At 45.5% G+C, this 16,167-nt stretch overlaps 2 protein-coding genes across 2 annotated transcripts in view; one reads left to right on the forward strand and one right to left on the reverse strand.

The window, feature by feature from the left end:
• Positions 1-16,167, reverse strand: part of RPS12 (ribosomal protein S12) — a 338,406-nt gene that overhangs the window by 77,398 nt on the left and 244,841 nt on the right. The gene's annotated exons all lie outside the window — the stretch shown is intronic.
• The window catches only part of SLC18B1 (solute carrier family 18 member B1), a 144,729-nt gene continuing 141,035 nt past the window's right edge, over positions 12,474-16,167 (forward strand). Inside the window, exon 1 of the mRNA XM_075338262.1 lies at positions 12,474-12,559. The gene's annotated coding sequence lies outside the window, so the exon portion shown is untranslated. The remainder of the gene's footprint in view (positions 12,560-16,167) is intronic.

Raw genomic sequence — 16,167 nt, forward strand, 5'->3', positions numbered from 1 at the left:
GGTATCGTGGCAATCACACCGTGCATATTGGAGGGGGGTGCAGTTGCCATCACACTGTGGATTTTGAGGGGTGCAGTGGTCATCACACAATGCATCTTGGTGGATGTGCCATGGCCATCACACTGTGAGAGCTGGTGGGGGAAGGAGCTGCTGTGGCCATCACGCCACCTGTGTTGGTGTGGGACGGGGCTGTGGTGATGGTGTGGGACGGGGCTGTGGTGACTATCATACTATGTGGGTAAAAATATAATAATATATTAATTTATATAACGCTATTAATTCCACAGCGCGTTACATACATTGGCCATACTGTAACCATTGGGGCTCACAATCTAAATTCCCTATCAGTATGTTTTTGGATTGTGGGAGTAAACCAGAGAACCCTGTGGAAACCCAGACAAACACAGGGACATCATACAAACTCCTTGCAGATGTTGTCCTTGGTGGGATTTGAACGCAGGACCCCAGCGCTGCAAGACTGCAGTGCTAACCACTGAGCCACCGTGCCACTGCAGACTTCATGAATGCTCTAGTCATTTCACGCTGGTATCTGAGTATTTGGTGAGGTTTTTACCTCAGTATTTCTAGACAAAACCAGGAGTGGAACAATCAGAGAAAAAGTATAATAGAAACACGAGCACCACTTTTGTATTTTTTTTTTTTTACCCACTCATGGTTTTGGCTTACAAATGTTGAGGGAAAAAACTCACCAAATACTCAACGTGTGACCATGGCCTAATGTTGATGACCTATCCTTAGGATAAGCTATCAATACCAGATCAGTGGTAGTTGTTCCTGGCGTCGGCCAGATGTCACATCAGTTGCATAGTGGAATGACACAGCTGCACCAATTGCTTAGTGGTCACAGTGGAGTTCTGTTAATTCAAATAGGGGCGGATGTGAGTACTGGCCTCTGCTACTATAGAGTTGATGAGCCTGTGCTCTTTCACTATCCAACTGATCACATCTGGCCAGCACAGGGATCTACTGATTGGTTGATGTGCCATATTTCACATCTCCACTAATCTGGTATTAACGACCTATTCTAAGAAAAGACAATCAATATTAATGTACTGAACATTCCTTTTAACAAGGGCGGACAGGCAGCCACAGCAGTGGTCCATTGTGAATCTGCCAGATCATGATTCCAAGTCTGACCATTCATACACAAGAATCATATACAGTGTATACACATCCCTCTCCTGAACATATATAGACACATATTGCCCATTTCATCAAAGTTTTTTGGCATAATTTTGTTGCAACTTGAGGCTTGCTAATATTTTGCAACTATTGCTGTTCATGACGAGCGATGATGTTCTCAATGTCACAAATCCATCAGCGACTCAAGTAGGATTTATGGCGAGGTACACACAAGTGTATGCCACTTTTCCAACACACCTGAATTAGGAGCATCTAACTCCAGCACATCCCCCTCATCAATAGCAGCGTAAACATCGGTCTTGATGAATCCGGCGCTTATTATTTAATCTACTAAAGATGCAATGTTACATCTACTGCATGTGTATCGCCCCAGGCTTGGCCGCAACCGAGCCGCTCGGATCCGGGTTTGCTGGTGGGTGGCTCGAGCATCTCCGGACCCGGGGCCCTGTGGTCATGCCGATCTGAAAAGGGCTGGCGGTTTAGGGGACGTAGGTGTACGGCCGGAGCCGTGGTTAAGTTCGTGACGCCACCCACGGGTTGTGGTGAAGGTGGACACCACCGCTGCAGTTAAGGGGCACCCGGGGGAGATGTTGCGTAGCAAGATGTTAACCCCTCCGTTGGTAGGGATGGTGGCCCCGGGACCAGTTGAGGGAGTAGTTGGGCGGTTCAGGGAGGTGCGCGGCCGGAGGGCACTGATGTACTCACGATTAGTACACACACAAGTCTCTGGTAAACCAAGGTGATGGTGGTCGGTGCCTGCAGCCGGCTGCGTCTGGTCCCCCACCCGGTTGGTGGTCTCTGCCTTTCTCCTGCACCTGTTTTGTGTGATGTTGGACTACCTGAACTTGCAATACAGGAGTCCGCTCCCCGGCTTGTGTATGTCGGAGGAGCCCTTTGCCCGCAGACGCTGGCCCGTGGGATCTCTCTGCCATGGCGGTGGCTTTCTATCCCCCTCGTTGGGACTTTGTCAGGACTTTTGGTGGGAAAGGACCTATAGTCCTTGCCGCAATCAGTTAATTAGATAGCCTCCAGTAGCTTCTGGACCTAGCTTCAGGGTCTGAGTACCCCCACTTGTGCTCCGGTTTCCAGTCGGTTCCCCAGGTCGGTACCGGTGGGCCACTACCCTGTCCTGATCCACCACGGTTCCACCGAGCCGTCTTCCCGGCTCCTGCAGGCAAAGGCCTCCGTATGCCTCCTAGCCAAAGGTGCCCGGGCTCCAACCCTGGCACCTGTCAGACAGCTGCAGACCTGTCGCAGAGGCCTGCTTCTACTCTCGCTGACTCCTACTACCAACTGATCTCCTGTTTTTCCCGCCTCAGGCTCTCTGAACTCCGGCGGGCGTGGCCAACCACCTGGCTCCGCCCCCTGGTGTGCCCATCAAGCCCTGAGGGGGGTGACTAGGGTTTTTATGGTTGGCTGGTGACACCTTATTAGGGGACCGGTATTGTGCGGGGCTCTAACTGTGACTACCTGTCTAGTCTGGGGCGTCACACTTGCTATGCAATATATACACCATTACATACAGTGCCTTGAGAAAGTATTCACCCCCTTGGTATCTATCATGTTTTGCTACCTCACAACCTGGAATTTCACTGTTTTTTTTTTTTCTTTTTTCTTTTTTTTGAGGGTTTGCATCAGTTCATGTTAGGAACATGCCTACAACTGTGAACATTTGCTTTTCATTTTATTGTGAAGCAAACAACAAATAGGAACAAACAACAAATAGGAACAAATAACTGAAAACTTCACTGCATATGCAACACCCCGGCGCAGACCGGGGTGCTCTGATCCGGGGTGGTCGTGGCTCGAGGGGTCCGGACCCGGGCTCGGCAGACACTCCGGTCCTTGAAGGGGGTTTATTTACAGGAGAGAAGTTCGTGATGTCACCTGCGGGTTGCGGTAATGGGAGTCCCGCCGCTGCTGGAAGGAGTACCGGGGCCGATGGTGTGGAGTAGCAAGGTGTCAATTCCTCCATAGGTAGGGAAGGCCCGGCCTCTGGCGTTTTGGTGGATATTTGGGAGCGCAGGGTGAAGGGGGACCAGGGTACTCACTGTGGGTAGTCGTAGTGCTGGATGAGGATTATAAAGTAGACAGTCACACCGAAGGTAAACCAATGTCTCTGTGCCTCACTGTCACTGCGGGGAGACCGTCCAGGTATCTGCTCCCACCTGTGTCACTTGGTAATCCGGAGCCCACCTCCGTGCACAATTTAGTTGTCTGTTGTGACCCCTTGGCTTGAAGCTGTTGGGGCCCCGCTCACTATGTCTAGTGTAGCTGTGCTCTTGATGGCTGGCACTTGGGATTTCAGTGGGCTGCTTTACTGGAAAGCCCTATCCCCCGCGGTGTGCTGTCGCCTTCAATCTCTGAGCTCTTAGAAAAGTTCATAAAGATACTCTGCCTCCCAGGTTAATTATCTGGACGTTGAATCGGCTCCTGACCTAGGGTCCTGTACCCCGTCGGCCTCGGTACCGGTCAGTTCTTTTGGGTTTCTGATGCTGACAGTCCTCCTAGACTATGTCCGTCGCACCCTTTTCCAGTGTCACTGCCACCGGTCCCCGACTCCTCTGGTCCCGGACCACCATCTGCGACCAAACCTCGGTCTAGCTCCCTGGGAGCTGACTCTCCCCAGCTCCTCACTTCTTGAGGGCTGCGACTACTCTCTTTACAGCCTCCCTCCCACCAGTCTGCCTAACCCCTAGGTGGGTGGCCCTATTCTAGCTTGACCAACCCACTGGTGTGTGTGACAGGTCATGGTGTGATTGGCATTTGTGGTGCTGATGGTAGTGACACCAGTTTCTTAGGAACCTGGAACCATGGGGGGTAGGCCCTGCACCCTGGGTGACAGGATGCAGTTCCCTGTGGCACCCTGATATTTTCAGGAGTGCCACACATAACTATTCACCCCTCTAAATTCAGTACTTTGTGGAGCCTTCTTTTACTGCAATTACAGCTGGAAAAGTCTCTGAGCTTTCCACATCTTGCCATCTTCCTCAAGGCAAAACTGCTCTAGCTCCTTCAAGTCAGATGGTTTCCTCTGGTGAACAGAAATCTTCAAGTCTAGTCTGACCAAAGATTCTCAATTGGCTTTAGGTCTGGGCTTTTAATATCCCACTCCAATACATTTACACACTTCCCCTTAAACCACACGTGTGACGCCCCTGGACTATCGGGTCCTCACAGGGTATTGCACAATCTGCCCTCTCGTGCAGTATCCACCTCCTTCTTGGTTTTTGGTCCCTAACCATATGGTGTTGCCTACATCAGCTAATCAAACCCTAGATGCACCCTGCACCACACCCACCAAACACACCAGTGGACGGCTTGAGTGGAATAGAGTCGCCCACCTGGGGGGTTGGGGAGGGGAGGTGAGGAGTGTCAAGAAGAGAGAGTAGTCTGAGGAGTGAAAGTGAGAGGAGGTTGGGAGCGGGGCTTCTGGGAAACAATCTAGGTGGCAGACGGTGGCCTGGGCCTAGAGGAGTCTGACCCCCGGTCGCAGGAGATCGTGGCAAGGGGCACGGATCTGTCGAGGAGGACAGCCGGCCGCCTTGCACCATCACTGGTCCGGGACCGTGGCACAACGGGGTACGTGGACCCTACGTCGGGGAGTAGCTTCAGGTAAGCCGATAATTTACCCGCGGAGAACGGAACCTTCAAAATTCGTTCCGACCTGCTCCAAAATAGGGGCACTAGCGCAACGAGGGGGATAGGACTTTACAATTCAAAACGGTCCAGAAGTCCCAAGCGTGAGCCTTGAGAGCAAGCTCCCACACTTAGCCATAGTGGGGAGCGGTACCCGGCAGGTTTCACACTACCGGGACCACCGAAGAAGTAAATTTAGTGCCAGGAGGCAGGTCACGGATCACCAGGCACCACCATAGGGAACGGGACCCAAACTAAGCTCCCCTCAGCGGCAGCGGTGTCCAGAGACTTGTTTGACCAGTTGTCGGTGTCTGCTTGATGGACTGAGTGAGTACCAAAGTGACACCCCCCCCTTGCACCCAATGACATTCCCCCGCAATCACCGAGTCCTGGGGTATTCACCCTACCCGTGGAAGGTTCTAACACCTGGCTACCCCATTCCATCACCCTTGGGTACTCCCCAACTACAGTGGTGGTACTCCTAATTACCACATACCACGGGTGGCATCACAAACTCTATAATCCCTTGTAGATACCCCCCTTCATTTGAGAGGCCGCACAACCCCCCCAGGTCCGGAGACCCTCGAGCCACTGCGAATCTGGATCCGAGCAGCTCGTCTGCTGACACTGGGGTGGCACACATGCGGACAAAGTGAACTTCGAAAAAAGGGAATAAAAGGGAGGGTACTGGTTGGATTGTGTTGAAGGTGCAATTGGTAGAAAGGAGAAAACCCACTCCTCCACCATGTCTATTGCCAGGGCGAAGAGTGTGGGTAAAGTGGAGGCTGCCATAACGGTGCTGCAGGGGAAGCAGTGTTGGAGGGTGTTAGCCAGGGGCGTAATGACCGCAGTCGCAGAGATTGCGATTGCGACCGGGCCTGGCAGAGTTAGAGGCCCGGCATAAGTATAATATAGGAGAAACTCCAGCTTACCATATAGCTCTGTGCAGCAGGACTAGGCGTGCTCGTGATCCTTCAGGAGGCCAGGCTGTAGTCAGTCATAGTTAGAGAAAGGGTTGGATCCAGCATCAAAATCCATGGTTAAAAAATTCCGCTTTATTGAAAAATAAGTATGAAAATATACGAAGACGTATATATTAGCAGAGGGATGGGGCAGAGTGCATGAAACACCTTACGAGTTTTGGACAGTGAAAGTTAAAAGCAGTCCTTAGTCATAGGTTTCAGAGTGTTTCATGCACTCTGCCCCATCCCTCTGCTAATATATACGTCTTCGTATATTTTCATACTTATTTTTCAATAAAGTGGAATTTTTTAACCATGGATTTTGATGCTGGATCCAACCCTTTCTCTAACTTAGAGGCCCGGCGCCCACCCTGCAGAGAAGCAGCCAGCTCCTCTCTGTCAGAGAGGAGCTGCGCTGTTCAGTGGCAGTCCATGTGGCCGCTATGGGGCTCATGAATCAGCGGGGCCCAGTGCCAGCGGCAGCACCAGGCCCCCCTCTCCCACGGGTGCTCGCCCGTCATTGCACAAAGTAATGATGAAGAATGGAACTGAGCGCTCCACTCCATCCTTCATCAGTCTCCCCCTGTGCTTGCGCTTGATGTCTCAGTGCAGCAGAGTGCAGTGACGTCGCTACTGCTGTTCTGAGACATGCAGAGCGCAGGATGGGAGGATGCTCTGACTGGGGCAGCGAGGGAATGAGGAGAGGTGAAGACTTGTTTGTTTTTTTTGTTTTTTTAATCAGTGAGTACACGGTGGCCAGAGGCATATGGGTGGCATTAAATAATATGGGGATTGCATAATATAATATGAAGGACACCTTAACATGGACTATGGGTGTGCAGTATAGCACATGGAGGCCTATGGGGGTGCATTAAATGGTATGGGGGCTGGATAATACAATATGAAGGACTATGGGGCTGCATTATACTATATGGAGGCCTATGGGTGTACATTAAACAGCACATGGGCTGCATAATACAACATGAAGTACACCTTAATCATGGACTATGGGGGTGCACTATAGTACATAGAGGACTATGAGATGCATTATGATATATGGAGCACTATAGGGTGCAGTATAATATATGGATGACTATGGGGTGACTTATAATACATTGAGGACTATAGGAGGTGCATTATAATACATAGAAGACTATGGGGTTGCATTATAATATATGAAGGGTTATGTGGGACCCATTATACTATATGGAAGGCTATGTGGGGGCCATTATAGTATTTGGAAAACTATATTCAAGGGGCAACAAAGATAAAAGCATGGGATGGGAAAGTTTTGTGCTGAGGGAAAGAGGCCTCAGCACCCAGCTTTCCCATGCTGTGCTATACATGTTTCCCTCAGCACCCAGCTTTCCTGCTCTGATATCATGGGAAAGCTGGGTGCTGAGGGCAAGATGTATAGCAGAGCATGGGGAATAAAGATAATCTAAGAATCCAGCTCAAAACATATGAAGTTTATTTCTTGTTTATATAAAGTGCATAATAACAGCCAAGTTCACATCAACAAGATTCAAGTGCAAGACAAATATCTCTTTATTTGTTTGGAAGCAATGGTGAGGCTAAATCCGGGACTCCATATGAGGATGGATGGACATGGTGGTGAGCTGGATTTTGCATCTGGGCCCATCAAACTTATACCATCTTTTCCATCTTGATGAGACTGACACAACTTCTTCAGCCAGGACTCCTCTACAGAGATTACAACAAAGAAAACACATTTGACTTTTCACATTTCCAGCACCATGCCCATCTGCAGTATTCCTAACCTTTACAAACTCCTCATCAAGCTGATACCCCAATATTAAGAGAATACTAATAGAAAAGTGTCAAGATTTTGCCCGGTGTACACCTTTAGTGGTCACAATACTCTAATGCCTCTATGACAATAATGGTATTCAAGCGTTCACTTAACATTTAATAATGTTACCGGAGTCCCCCCATGTACAGATTACCCATACACAACATGATGGACCTACAGCTCCCCTATGCAAAGTATGTTCCCCGTACAATTCCCCTATGCCAAGTATAATCAGCCCACGGCTCACCAAAAACACAGCTTAATGGTCCACAAACTGTATGATGGCCCTCACATTAGCTCTGATGCTGTATAATGGTCCCCAAAGTAGTCCCCACAGTTTAACCCCCCCCCCCACAGTAGTTCCCACGCTGTCTAAAGGCACCCACTGTGTATAATGGTGTGCACTATAGTCTCCACACTGTATGATGGCCCCCGCATTAGCTCCCACACTGTATAATGGTCCCCACATTACCTCCCACACTGTATTTTGGCCCCTGCACTACTCCCAGGCTGTATAATTGACCCTGCATTAGCTCTCAAGCTGTATAAGGGCCCCTACATTTGACAAAATGTACGTGAGTAAGCCAAAATCCTTATGGAAAAGCATCTTGTGGACAGATGAGACCAAGATAGATCTTTATTGGTAAAGTACACCATTATACTATGTGAAACACAGCACACCGAGACTTGCAGTGCAGCAAATCCAATTCTGCTCACCTCTGTCTAATGCGCCACCTGTCTAGCTCACAGGTACTGTTCTGCCGTCCCTGCAGCAGTCGAACTGCTCGGATCCGGGGGTTTGCTGCTGTGGCATGAGGGTATTCGGACCCGGGGGCTTAGGGCCACTCAAATGTAAAGGGGACTATGTACAAGGGATAAGAGTTTGTGACGCCACCCGTGGTTCGCGGTGAGGGGAGTACCGCTGCTGCCGATAGGAGTACCTGGGGGAGATGGAGCGAGGCAGCCAGATAATGTTCCATTCATGGGTAGGGGAGGCCCCGGGACTCTGGATGGTGGTGTTGGGGAGCATGGTGTGAATTGGAATCAGGGGAGGACCATGTACTCACTAAGGCACTGTTGGTGATGATGCAAGCGCAAAGCAGACTTTGACAACAAGGTAAACCAAGTCTCTGGGTGCCGCTGCCCTCTTGGGGGAGCCCGTCCTCTATAGTACTGCCGGGTGGTCTGGAGCCTGACTCCGTGCAGAAATTAGAAGTGTTCTGGTGGCCCGTTGGCATAAAGCTGTCCGGGCCCCGCTCCCTACTTATTGGTAGTGGAGCTGCACTCTCAAGGGCTCACGCTTGGGATTTCTGTGGGCTGGGTGGGTTGGAAAGCCCTATTCCCCTTGTTACACTAGTGCCCCTGCTCTGAGCTTCTTGGGGACAGTCCATAAAGTCACTATCCTCCGCAGGTTAATTGCCGGGTTGCCTGAAGCCACTCCCCGACCTAGGGTCCAGTACCCCGCCATGCTTTTGGTCCCGGACCGGTTATTAGACTCAAATGCCTCCCGTCCTCTAAGACCAGGTCCAGGCACCCAGCCTCAATACCCTGCGACCGGGTCTCCGACTCCTCCAGGCCCAGACCACCATCTGCAACCCAACCTCTAACACCCAGGGAGCCACACACTCCCCCAGCTCCTCACTACTCGAGGGCTACCACTCTTCTGACCTACTTCCCTCCCACCAGTCTGCCTGACCCCTAGGTGGGCGGCCCAATTCCAGCTCAGCAGCCCACTGGTGTGTCTGACAGGGTGTGGTGTGAGGAGTGGTTGGGGTTTGGATGCGGATGGAGGCAGCACTATAGTTTGGGAACCCAGAACCATGGGGGGTTGAGTCCTGCACTAAGAGATAAAGAGCTTGCAGTACCCTGTGACTAGTCCAGGGGCGTCACACTGTATATACAAAAAAAAACAAGGAAGGAAGAAAGGGGCAGCTCCAGGACTAAAATCCAAACTCCTTTTATTCATTCATATAAAATAATTCACATGCCGCAGGCATTTAGAGTTCTGACGCGTTTCTAGCGTATTACACACTACAATCACAGATACAGAGAATATAACAAGCATCCATTATATACCAAAATAAAACCACATGCAAAGTTAAAACCAATTAACACTCATGATTAACACATGATTAGGAGAAAATTAACTCTTTACATTCTGTCTCTACAGCACTAGTTATAGCAGAACAACAGATAATGCACAAAAACCCTAATAAATTAATATAGTATCCATTCTATTATTAAGCCCATAAGGGAACTTGGTATTCATTTTGATAATCCAAAAAGATTCACGCATATATCATTTCTTTTGCCAATTAGCTCCTCTATATGGCTGACTCACTTTAAAAGTGCAAAAAATTGCATCGAATCCAGACTACATTAATTTTTTTTCAATAAAATGCCTACTGACCCCCATGAGGTTTTTTGGATGATGAAAATGGAGTAATAATAGAACAGATATCACATTCATTTATTAGGGTTTTTTTGTGCATATTCTGTTGTTCTACTAGAACTATAGCTGTAGAGAGACGAGAATGTAAAGAGTTAAATTTCTCCTACTCATGTGTTAATCATGAGTGTTAATTCGTTTTAACGTTGTATGTGGTTTTATTTTTGTATATAATGGATGCTTGTTATATTCTTTATCTATGATTAAGAGTGTGTAATACGCTCAACCTATTGGATCTCTAAATGCCTGCGGCATATTAATTTTTTATATGATTGAATAAAAGAGTTTGGATTTTAGTTCTGGAGCTGCCCCTTTCTTCCTTCCTTGTTTTTTTTCACACCATTTATTCTATTTACTGAAAACAAAATGACGATTTTGAAACGCAATGTAGTGCCCGGTGTCAGAAAGCGGGGTTTACATTTTAGGTCATGAGCGTCCTAGGATGTACATCCTCGGCACACATTCAGCTGAAGCAGGCGCTTGGGTCAGCGGGCTCCCTCCACCTCCGGTCATGACCTCTGACACCTTGATCGTTATGCCCATTCTTGCATTTTAAACATGCTGCTACTGTTATTTCAGTGATCTGAATGTGTGTAAAATCATTTACATCAGAGTCTTGGCAAAATTCAAAGACATAACCTTTGTGTTCCACGGCAGCAATTATAAGTGTTATCATTCGCACAAATGTAAAAACATGCCTCTGACATATTACCTGGGGTTCAGCCTGCCATGTTATCTGCGATACACCCTGCTGAGTTATCTGGGGTCCACCACACTCTTTTTTTTTTTTTTTTTTTTTCATCTAGAAAGAAATAATTAAACAATAATTTCAGTAAATGTATAAAAAGACACATCTAATAATAGATTCACTGCACTCAATATGTAAATTTGCAAGAAGGTGAAAAATCATTTATTTTAAACAGGTGATCAAGCAACATCCAACGACGTTTCGACCCGCCTGGGTCTTAGTCAAGTCGCTAGGTGAAGAGATACAAAGCATATGATCAAAATACAGCAAAAATTATATACAATAACTACTATATACATATTAAAGAGATATATACAGGATATATACAAACTATGTACAGATCAAGACAACTGGTCATAAAGTACTGTCATGTTTAATTTGTTGTATAGGCTATAGTAGCTAAGTGGCATTTTAAATATAGTATATGCAAACAAATTTTTTGCATGAAAACAATGTAAACATAAATATAGCAACCTCAGTATTAATAAAACAGACAAAATTCCTGTTGGTAAAAGGGGGGGTTATTACATGCTGGTATGGAACTATTTTGGACAAAATAGAAAGAAACGTATACAATTGTATAGTACACCGGCTAAGATACGGTACCTGTATAATAGGTGACTGAAGGGTGAGGGATGATGTGCACTGAGGCATGGAAGTATATGGAAAAAGACACATCTAACAGGTGTGAACAGGTGCTAGCTGAAAACACATTATAGCCAGAAAACATATACAGATGCACTCTAGAATGCTAACCATGAATAAGGGAACTCTGGCATTGCATTACTGCTATTGGAATATTTTAAAAAAAGAGATATTTAGCATATGTATTGGCCAATGCATGTGAGCCCGGTGACCAAGGCAAGGTAATCTCTGTATACTGAAAACCTAACTTGAAATGACACTATTTGGTTTCAAACCTCTGTCTGGGCAGCTAGCCTCCTGCTGTACACGAGAGTGAACACAGCCTGGTTATAGGGCAGAGTGCTCAATCAGAATGCGATGCACGATCAATATATAAAACGACTGACCAGCACACCCAACAAGTGTGAACAGGTGCTAGCTGAAAAAGTTAGGCTCATGGTATACAGAGATTACCTTGCCGTGGTGACCGGGCTCACATTCATTGGCCAATACATATGTTAAATATCTTTTTTTTTTTTTTCTTCTTCAAATATTCCTATAGCAGTAATGCAATAGCAGAGTTCCCTTATTCATTGTTAGTAGTTAATTCATCTAGTGATTTACTGAAAATAGCATGCAAAGTTGTAGTTCAAAAATTGTCCACAAGGAGGCGACATCAGAGGTATTCACAGTCTCTCATAATGGAAAATAAATAACAAGAAAACAGGAAATAATAGTTGACACAAGCGTCACTCTACAATAGAAAAGAAGGATAAAGAATAGTGTCCATGTAACAATACAAAAATCAGACTGGACTGACTTTTTCTAAAAAGATACATTTAGGTTGTGTGGTCGTATTCCTGCAATTATGTGACAAATGGGTGACCTGTATACCCCTGGTCCATGCAAATTTGACCTTGCTTAGTGCTCCTGTGGAACTTCAGTTAATACCTGAGATTGAATGAGTCATGGCGAGACACCAGCATTATTTCTTCACATTGGCTAATGAGTTATGTGTGCACACTGCTTCTACAGGATCACATAGTATATCCAGCTCTGCTCCATGTGACTGGAGAGAGGAGGGAGCACATGGGAGGTGCTGGGCTCAGGAGCATGACAGCCTGAGCTAGGGAGGAAGACCCAGGGTGAGCCCAGGACAAGTAAGTGACCAGGGGGCACATGGAGGTCTCACTAGACTGGGGGTATGACAGCCTGAGCCAGGGATGAAGATCCAGGCTGAGCCCAGGACAAGTAAGTGAGGAGGGGGTACATGGAGGGCTCACTTGGCTCAGGAGCATGAAAGCCTCAGCAAGGGAGGAAGATCCATGCTGAGTCCAGGAGAAGTGAGTGAGGAGGGGGCACATGGAGGTCTCACTGGACTCAGGAGAAGCTCAGGGACAGCTTGAGCCAGGTAGGACGGTCCATGCTGTGCCAAGGACAAGTGAGGAGAGGGCTCATAGAGGTCTCACTGGACTTTGGAGCATGAAAGCTTGAGGCAGGGAAGAAGATACAGGCTGAGACCAGGAGAAGTAAGTGAAGGGGGGAGGGGGCACATGGTGGTCTCACTGAGCCTGCCCCAGCTATGACAAGACTGCTGACACTCCTGGGATCTTCTCATCTCGCTCTATACAATGAGCTGTAGGTCTGGAGCTAGACCTGGACAGAGCATTCATCCCGGAGCTGCGTCTTCACAGTACAATATCAGACAATCAGTGTTCTGACTTCCAGTATACAGTGGCATGGAAAAGTTTGGGCACCTCTGGTCAAAATTACTGTTATTGTGAACAGTTAAGCAAGTTGAAGATGATCTCAAAGGCGTAAAAGTGAAAAGTGACAGATTTCCTTTGTAATTTATGCAAAAAATATAATATTTTCTTATTTTACATTTTAAAATGAAATAAAAAGGAAAATGGGCTCTTGAGTTTTATGTGCTTAGATAGCTTTGACCAAGGTTTCAGATCTTAATTAGCCTGCTAAGGTTGTCTTAGGCTATGTGCGCACAGTGCGTTTTTCGCGGCGTTTTTGCGCGTTTTTCGGGTGCGTTTTTGGCCTCAAAACTGCAGGACTTTGCTTCCCCAGCAAAGTCTATGAGTTTTCATTTTTGCTGTCCCCACACATCTGTTTTTTTACCTGCGTTTTTGAGTTAAAAAAAAAAATGGACATGTCAGTTCTTTCCTGCGTTTTTCTGCGTTTTCCCCCCATGCAATGCATTGGAAAAACGCAGCAAAACGCAGAGATCAAAAACGCAGCAAAACGCACCAAATCGCGGCAAAAACGCATGCGTTTATTGATGCGTTTTTTCGACGCAGGTGCGTTTTTGTGCGTTTTTAGCGGCCAAAAACGCAGCGTCAAAAAGACGCAGTGTGCAAACCTAGCCTCATTCACTATCATCATTAGGAAATCCCAGGTGATGCAAATTTCACAGCTTTAGGCTATGTGCACACAGTGCGTTTTTCGCGGCGTTTTTGCGCGTTTTTTAGGTGTGTTTTTGGCCTCAAAACTGCATGACTTTGCTTCCCCAGCAAAGTCTATGAGTTTTCATTTTTGCTGTCCGCACACAACTGTTTTTTTAAGCTGCGTTTTTAAAAAACTGCAAGTCGCTGGATCCTCACTTTAACGCACGCAAACGCAGGTGAACGCATGTTGACGCGAGTCCATTGCAAATGCATTGAAATGAAAACGCATTTGCACTGGATACATTTTTGCGTTAAAAAACGTTCAGGACGCATGTTAAAAAGACGTATTGTGAAAGCAGCCTTACATGCCACTGTACATAGTGTTACAATGTGTGTATTATTATCTCTGCAGTGTCTGGCTGAGGTCCCAAGTGCCCACAGTAACGGACTCAGGGGCTACAATGAAATATTACATTACCCTCATTGACAAATTTGGGGACATACTAAAAAGAATGATGAAAAGGAATAAATAAAAAGAATGAGGATAATAACTTATTAGGTGTATATTATGTAGATGTTAAAAAGGTTTCTTTGGCAAGTTAGACATGGAATGAGCATTATAGGTGTGGAATGATCATGAAATATCTGTAGATAATAGGAGAATGAATGCATATGGCATATAACCAGGTGTATATTATGTTACCTGAGCATTATAGGTGTGGAATGATCATGAAATATCTGTAGATAATAGGAGAATGAACACATATGGCATATAACCAGGTGTATATTATGTTACCTGAGCATTATAGGTGTGGAATGATCATGAAATATCTGTAGATAATAGGAGAATGAATGCAAATGGCATATAACCAGGTGTATATTATGTTACCTGAGCATTATAGGTGTGGAATGATCATGAAATATCTGTAGATAATAGGAGAATGAATGCATATGGCAGATAACCAGGTGTATATTATGTTACCTGAGCATTATAGGTGTGGAATGATCATGAAATATCTGTAGATAATAGGAGAATGAGCGCATATGGCATATAACCAGGTGTATATTATGTTACCTGAGCATTATAGGTGTGGAATGACCATGAAATATCTGTAGATAATAGGAGAATGAACACATATGGCATATAACCAGGTGTATATTATGTTACCTGAGCATTATAGGTGTGGAATGACCATGAAATATCTGTAGATAATAGGAGAATGAACACATATGGCATATAACCAGGTGTATATTATGTTACCTGAGCATTATAGGTGTGGAATGATCATGAAATATCTGTAGATAATAGGAGAATGAATGCATATGGCATATAACCAGGTGTATATTATGTTACCTGAGCATTATAGGTGTGGAATGACCATGAAATATCTGTAGATAATAGGAGAATGAACACATATGGCATATAACCAGGTGTATATTATGTTACCTGAGCATTATAGGTGTGGAATGATCATGAAATATCTGTAGATAATAGGAGAATGAATGCATATGGCATATAACCAGGTGTATATTATGTTACCTGAGCATTATAGGTGTGGAATGATCATGAAATATCTGTAGATTACAGGAGAATGAGCGCATATGGCATATAACCAGGTGTATATTATGTTACCTGAGCATTATAGGTGTGGAATGATTATGAAATATCTGTAGATAATAGGAGAATGAATGCATATGGCATATAACCAGGTGTATATTATGTTACCTGAGCATTATAGGTGTGGAATGATCATGAAATATCTGTAGATAATAGGAGAATGAATGCATATGGCATATAACCAGGTGTATATTATGTTACCTGAGCATTATAGGTGTGGAATGATCATGAAATATCTGTAGATAATAGGAGAATGAATGCATATGGCATATAACCAGGTGTATATTATGTTACCTGAGCATTATAGATGTGGAATGATCATGAAATATCTGTAGATAATAGGAGAATGAGCGCATATGGCATATAACCAGGTGTATATTACGTTACCTGAGCATTATAGGTGTGGAATGATTATGAAATATATGTAGATAATAGGAGAATAAATGCATATGGCATATAACCAGGTGTATATTATGTTACCTGAGCATTATAGGTGTGGAATGATCATGAAATATCTGTAGATAATAGGAGAATGAATGCATATGGCATATAACCAGGTGTATATTATGTTACCTGAGCATTATAGGTGTGGAATGACCCTGAAATATCTGTAGATAATAGGAGAATGAATGCATATGGCATATAACCAGGTGTATATTATGTTACCTGAGCATTATAGGTGTGGAATGATTATGAAATATCTGTAGATAATAGGAGAATGAACACATATGCCATATAACCAGGTGTATATTAT

The sequence above is a fragment of the Anomaloglossus baeobatrachus genome, chromosome 3 (genome assembly GCF_048569485.1).
Source record: "Anomaloglossus baeobatrachus isolate aAnoBae1 chromosome 3, aAnoBae1.hap1, whole genome shotgun sequence".
Classification (NCBI taxonomy): domain Eukaryota; kingdom Metazoa; phylum Chordata; class Amphibia; order Anura; family Aromobatidae; genus Anomaloglossus; species Anomaloglossus baeobatrachus.